Source organism: Balaenoptera physalus (assembly GCF_965194825.1).
Source record: "Balaenoptera physalus genome assembly, contig: HAP1_SCAFFOLD_717, whole genome shotgun sequence".
NCBI lineage: Eukaryota > Metazoa > Chordata > Mammalia > Artiodactyla > Balaenopteridae > Balaenoptera > Balaenoptera physalus.
Window position 1 is genome coordinate 451,256 of NW_028126046.1, and position 6,483 is coordinate 457,738.

Genomic DNA, 6,483 nt, shown 5'->3' on the forward strand with positions numbered 1-6,483 from the left:
TTTGTCTATTTCCTGATTTTAAAAAAATCTTTTTTTGTTTTCTTTTCATCTTTATGTTGAACGCTTTCTTTAAAAGCCTATTGATACTTGGCTGTCTGTCAATGTTTCAGAATAGAGGACTTGAGCCGATGTGAAGCTCTCTGACTGTGATGGGGCAATGCCTCCCAGGCTGTGCTATTAGGGGATGGGGGTGGTCATGGGCTTTTTCATGGGGAGACTCTCCATTTACTCTGGGCTATCTGCTTGTTAACAGAGAATTCTGTTTCTTGAGAGAATATTGTCTGACCTCCTGCCTTGGGATATATATCTATCTGGTTGTTGGCATTTGGAGTCTGCGACTTGAAGGGGGTGATGGGGAGTGAGGAGGGGTGAAGGTTTCTTTGCTCTGTAGACAGACATCATTCATTTTCTTTCCTTAGCCTCACAGCTCAGCCACGCCTGCCAATGTGCCTCAAGTGCCTTTTTCTGAAGTCCATCCTGCAGGGTGGGAGGGGTGCTACAGACTGAAGGTTTGTGTCCCCACCAGACTCATAGGCTGAAGCCCGATGCCAGTGTGATGGTATTTGGAGGTGGGGCCTTTGGGTGTTGATTAGTATTAGATGAGGCGATGAGGGTGGACCCCCATGATGGGATTAGTGACCTTATAAGATCAGAGAGCCTCCCTCCCTCCTGGCACGTGAGGATAGAGCAAGAAGGTAGCCATCTGCGACAGGACCATGAATTGGCCACACCTTGATCTTGGGCTTCCCAGCCTCCAGAACTGAGAGAGAAATGTTTGCCATTGAAGCGCCCAGTCTAGGGTATTTTGTGATAGCAGCCTGAGCTGACTAGGAAAAGGAGTTGTTCTTTGCCTGTGCAGGGTACGAGGAGGGGACCTGGGGGCTTGATTATTCTGTAGAAAGTGTCCAGACAGTTCTGTTTTCAACCTCTGCCCTTGCCTATCTTCTCCAGAACGCAACGCCTCCACCCCGGGACTGCGGGTCCTTCCTCGGCCCCGCGCGCTAATGGTCCACCCTCTCCCCACCCTCTGACTTCCAGAATCGTGTTGATGCTGTGGCTTCCCCTCCTCTCCCTGTCTTTGGGGAGCGACCCTTTTGTTATTCCTTTACGTAACATTTCTGGTATTTCAGGCGGGAGCAGATATAAGTGTTTATGCTCATTCCCCATATTTACCTGAAGGTTCTCCTCTTTTGCTGGGCTGGTTGCAGCGGCCTTTGGTGGCTACTGCATTGTCCACACCTCAGGCTGCCCTCCTGGAGACTGTGCGCAGGGATGTAGGGATGCAGGGATACTAGCTGTGGCAGGAACGAGGCGACGTTTAAGCATGGGCCCTGGTCTGAGCTACAGCTGTTGAGCATTTGCTCTAACGCGCATTAGCTGTGTGTCCTTGGACAAGTCACAACCTCTCTGTGTTTCACCTGTGAAATGGGGGTTATAACAACACTTACCTGAAAGGTCAGCTAGATAGTGCCTGCAAAACACTTTGCTGCTTCCAGCACAGAGTAAGGGCTCAATAAATTGGAGCAATCGTTATTATTATTAATATAATTAACATACTATCGTACTTCTCAGAGATAAGAACATCTCTGTATTATCGTCATTACATCTGAGATTAGACCAGATAAAAACAAGACCCAATTATAATAATTTCTACCATGGGTCTTCTACCAAGACCCATGGTAGAAATTAGAGAAAAGTCCGAATGATTTCCACCAAGTTATGTATTAAATCATTTATTTATAATTATATTATTATTTATCATTTTATTATGTTATTTTATTCTTTGCTATTTATTTCTGTATCTAGTTATTTATGAAGCACCTGCTACGTAGCTGGTGCTATATACCGTAAGCCCCATGGGAACCAGGCCACAGAAGTGTGAAAGTGCAGACTCTGTCTTTAGGGAGCTTACATTTCAGCCAGAGAGAATAGTTAAAGAACAGCTAAATACTGAGTCATTAATTACTGGCTGAAGTGAAACAGGGATGAGCAAGGAGATGGTATGGGGGTTAGATGAGGGGAAACGTGGCTTGGGGGAAGATGTGGAATTGGTCTGGGCTTGGAGGATGAGGCAGGGCCAGATGCACCAAAGGAAGGACAGGGTCAGAAGCAATAGGAACCCCTTTCCCCACCCAGAGAGGGAGGGGAAGCTTTGTGTTTGCAGATCACAGTGAGAAGGGGTGGGGGGCCAGGGGCCGCAGAGGTGGGGTGTAAGGTTGGACGTTGAGGTGCAATCAGATTGTGAGCGGCTTAGAAAGAGGGGCGGACGGGCTGGCAGTTAACGTGGCAGACACCGGCTCTCTGGGCAGGAGGATGGCGGGGCGGATGGTGCAGCAGGTCCCTGGGGCTTTACTCCGGTCCCCATCTCACCCTCAGCAGAAGGAGAACTCAGAGGGAAAGTTTCCAAACTCGCCTGAGAAGCTGAGTGATGGGATGAATGAAAAATTGATGTGGGTCATAAATATTGTAGGAGAGAATGCACCAGATTCCCTTAAGGGTAAAGTTCAGGGAGAAACCTACTGCTGCGGAGGAAAGGGGTTCCGTGGGGGAGAGAGAGGGAGGGAGGGGGATGCCCATCGGGGATCCCGCGGTGCCACTCCCAGTATCCGGGGCCCCCGGGTCCTTGGAGAAGCTGCTGCTGCTCAGCGATGCTCCCGATGGAACAGAACGGCCAGTGTCCATTTGGTGAAGGGCATGGGGGCAGAGATGCTCCGTCTCCCTCAGGCTCAAGGCTGCTGCCCTGGATTCCTTTCCGCTTCCTCAAGGGGCGATGCAGATGTGACCCCAGAGAAGCTGAGGTCTCTGCTGAGCTCGCTGATGCTGGCTGACACTGGATAGCCCTCCTTTTCCACCAGCCCCACAAGCTCTTCCTCACAAGGCTCTCCATGGGGTCTGGGCGGAGTCCACAAGTCTCTGTGACCCTAGGTGGTCCCCTAGAGGTCAGAGTTCTGGGGCTCTGAGTCATTTTTCTGGTTGCCTCTTTGCTCCACATGCACCTCGGAGCACTGGTGCAAAGATCTTGGTGATGAGTCTTTGCATCCAAATACCTGCTGGTGAACTTTCTTCCGAGAAGGAGCACAGACAGTGAAAGGAGGGAGGCGGAGCCTTAATGCTGGCTCAGGGGGTCAGCCCCCCTGCCCGCATCCCCAGTGGCTTCTCATCACCTGTCTTGGCGGTTTATTTCAGGAACACTTGAGATGGGCGTGTAGTGTGAGGGGAATAGTTACAAGCAGCCAAGGCAGGGGTGGGGAGCGAGAACAGTCTTGCTGGGTGGTGGGCTGATAAACGTTCACCAGCTCTTGGGGGTAGGGGTAAGGGAGGCATCTTGACTGGCAACGTCTGCTGATTGCTGTGTGTTAACACTCTCACTGTGAGCCAGGTCATGTCACCAACAGGATGCCAGGCGGCTAACACAGTTCCCCAAGGTGTAGCAATAGACTCACCCAAGCTGGTAGGCACATGCCTGGCCCCACTGTCTTTGGAAGCTTAGAAACCTGAGCTGCCATCGTGCTTTCTACCATCAGCCACAGCGAGACTGGGTATCTTGCCTCCCTGTCCCTCAGGTGGCCAAGAGTTTGCCTTTCTCTGGACCCACGGTAGGTTATCATGGTAGAAATTAGAAACGGGAAACCCAGGGGAGCTTTGGAGAGTCCCTCTGGGCTCACTGACTGCTGATGGCATCGGAATCAGATGCAGGAAGGAGGGAGGGGCTGGTAGGAACCCCTGCAGTTGCCCCAGAGACTGAGGGATGGGCTGGCTGGCAACTGGTCCAGCTCTCCCTGCCTACCAGGGGTGTAGTTGGCAGTGCCTCCCACTGGCTGAAAGGTTTCTGATACCCCTGCCAGCCCTCTGAGTCCGTGTTGATGACAGCGACCACCTACCCAGCTCCATTACGGGTCAAGCACTGTGCTGGCTGCAATGTAGACCTCATCTCGGTCAGTCTCACAGCCACCCTAGGAGGTAAGCGTGATCTTGACCCCCACTTTACACACAGAAACCGAGGCTTGGATTAAATAACGTGCCCAAGGTGATACAGTTGGTAAGTAGCAGAGCTGGTTCTGTTTGACAGGAGCTGGGGGGAGTCAGCGCTGGGGGGGAGGGGCGGGGGAGGGGGAGCGGGAAGCCGGACTGGGGCCAGCTGCCCTGTCCCTCCCGGCCCCATCCTGTGGCAGCCAGGTGGGCGGCGGCATCTGTTGGCAGCTCTGGGTCAGGGGCGTCCACTGGCTCCCCCGGCAGGTCTTGGTGGGAGGGCGAGTCAGGCACTCTGTTCCCAGGAGGGGATGGCGGATCTTGGGCTTAATGATGGGCCTGCAGTACTGGCAAAGCGGGGATCACTCTGCCTGCTGGGAAATGTCCTAAGGAACCCAGCTGAGCTGCAGTTACGGAGGTAGATTTCCTGCTCTTTTCCACATCTCATGATTAATCCAGAAGCCTGAGCAGTGCGTGTGATGAGGCTCAGCAAAGTGGCTGTGGGCATCTCCAGCCTCCTTTGCAAGCCCCGCTTTTCCTCTGGAGTAGGTGCCCTGGAATCTGGGCCAGCCGTACACATTTCAGCAACTCGATTACAAGAGACAGAAGAGGCCGGGTGTGTGGCACCAATAAAACCGCACACACCCTGTACTTCTCTCTGCCTGTTGCTGGTTTGTGCATTTCCCCACCACACCTCCCGAGAGCAGTTTGTTTCCCGGAAGCAGCAGAAGAGAGGTCGGGAGAAGGAGATGCCTTATTGTTGTGAATGTGATGGACGTGGTGGCACCACAGGGGACTGGACAGCAAGGCAAAGACTCCAGTGTCTGATGAACTTACTGGTTGAACTTACCGCTTACTGGTCTTTGGCAGGTAATCAGCTTCTAAGAGTCTCTGTTTCTTCATCTGTAAAATTGGATCACGGTACCTGCACTCATTGATTTAACAAATAATATAAACAGATAAATCCATACTCTGGCGTATTCTAGGTGCTGGAAATCAAGCAGTAAACAGAACAGTCTCTCCTCTTCGGATGTTAATAGTCTAACATGGGAAGATGGAAAACGGCAATGACATCTGTGTCAGGTGGTTATGATACTTAGAAGAAAAATAAAGCCGGGCTGAGGGGTAGGGGAGACAGTGTATGCATGTGGGGATGACTTTTCTTAAAGGACAGTCAAGGAAGGCATCTTTGATAAGATGATACTTCAACAGAACCTGGAAGAAAATGAGGTGCCATATAGATGTCCAGGTACGGCAAAGAGCTAGTTCAAAGGTGCTGGAGTGGGAGAGTGCTTGGCAAGTTCAAGGAGCATGAAGAAGCTCTGTGTGGCTGGAGGGGTGGGAAAGTGGGGGTCAAGGAGAAGAGGGCAGAGAGGGTGTGTGTGTGTGTGTGCACGCAGGGGCTGGTTGGATCATACAGCCTGGCAGGGTTACTCTAAGTGAGATGGGAAACAACTGGTGGCCTTGAGCAGAGAAATGACCTGATGTATATTTTAGAAAGACCACTCTGGTTGTTCAGTGGAAAGGAGCTTTTAAGACTGTAAGCTCGGTGCTCTGTGACCACCTAGAAGGGTGGGATGGGGGGGAGGAGGGAGGTCCAAGAGGGAGGGGATATATGTATACCTATAGCTGATTCACTTCATTGTACAGCAGAAACTAACACAACATTGTAAAGCAATTATACTCCAATAAAAACAACAACAACACTGTAAGTGGAGAAGCCAAAAGACCAGGTCGCAGGTGACTGCATCTCCAGGTGAGAGAGGAAGAGAGCTTGGATTTCAGCAGTGGTCGTGGTGATAAGTGACCGTCAGAATCTGGAAATATTCTGTAGGTAGAACCTGTAGGACGAGCTAGTATGAGGGGTGGGTTGGGTGAATAGTGAGACACAAAGAGACACCTCGAGATTTTGTCCTGAGATTGGGATTGACACATACACACTACTGTGTATAAAATAGGTAACTAATAAGGACCTACTGTATAGCACAGGGAACTCTACTCAATACTCTATAATGGCCTGTACGGGAAAAGAGTCTAAGAAAGAGCAGATATACGTATCTGTATAACTGATTCACTTTGCTGTAAGCCTGAAACTAACACAACATTGTAAATCAACTCTACTCCAATAAAAATTTAAGAAAAAAGAAACAACACTTTTGCAATAAAAAAAAAGATTTTGTCCTGAACGATGGGTAAACTGGAGTTGTCACATATTGAAACGGAGAACTGGGTGAAAGGAGAACCCTTTGGTTGTGGGGTGCAGGAACCAAGAATTTGGCTTCAGGCGCATTAAGCAGCAGTAGTCTCTTGGATACCCAAGTGGAGGTGATGGGTAGACAGAGGCGTGTGAGCATCCGGGGCCCCGGGAGAGGCCGGGGCTGGGATACGCTCACCAGTGTGTAGTTCATTAACAATCTTGGGGCTGCATGAGATCATCAAGGGAGTGAGTGAGGATGGAGAAGAGGAGTGGGTGGGACATTCCAAGGTTTAAAAGTCAGAAAAATGAGACAGAAC

At 50.7% G+C, this 6,483-nt stretch overlaps 1 long non-coding RNA gene across 1 annotated transcript; it reads left to right on the forward strand.

Annotated features, from left to right (window-relative positions):
• The first annotated feature begins 3,434 nt into the window (after nucleotides 1-3,434).
• LOC309653634 lies at nucleotides 3,435-6,155 on the forward strand. Its single transcript, XR_014259304.1, has 2 exons — nucleotides 3,435-4,839; nucleotides 4,956-6,155. It is a non-coding gene; the product is annotated as an uncharacterized lncRNA (long non-coding RNA).
• The last annotated feature ends 328 nt before the right edge of the window (nucleotides 6,156-6,483 follow it).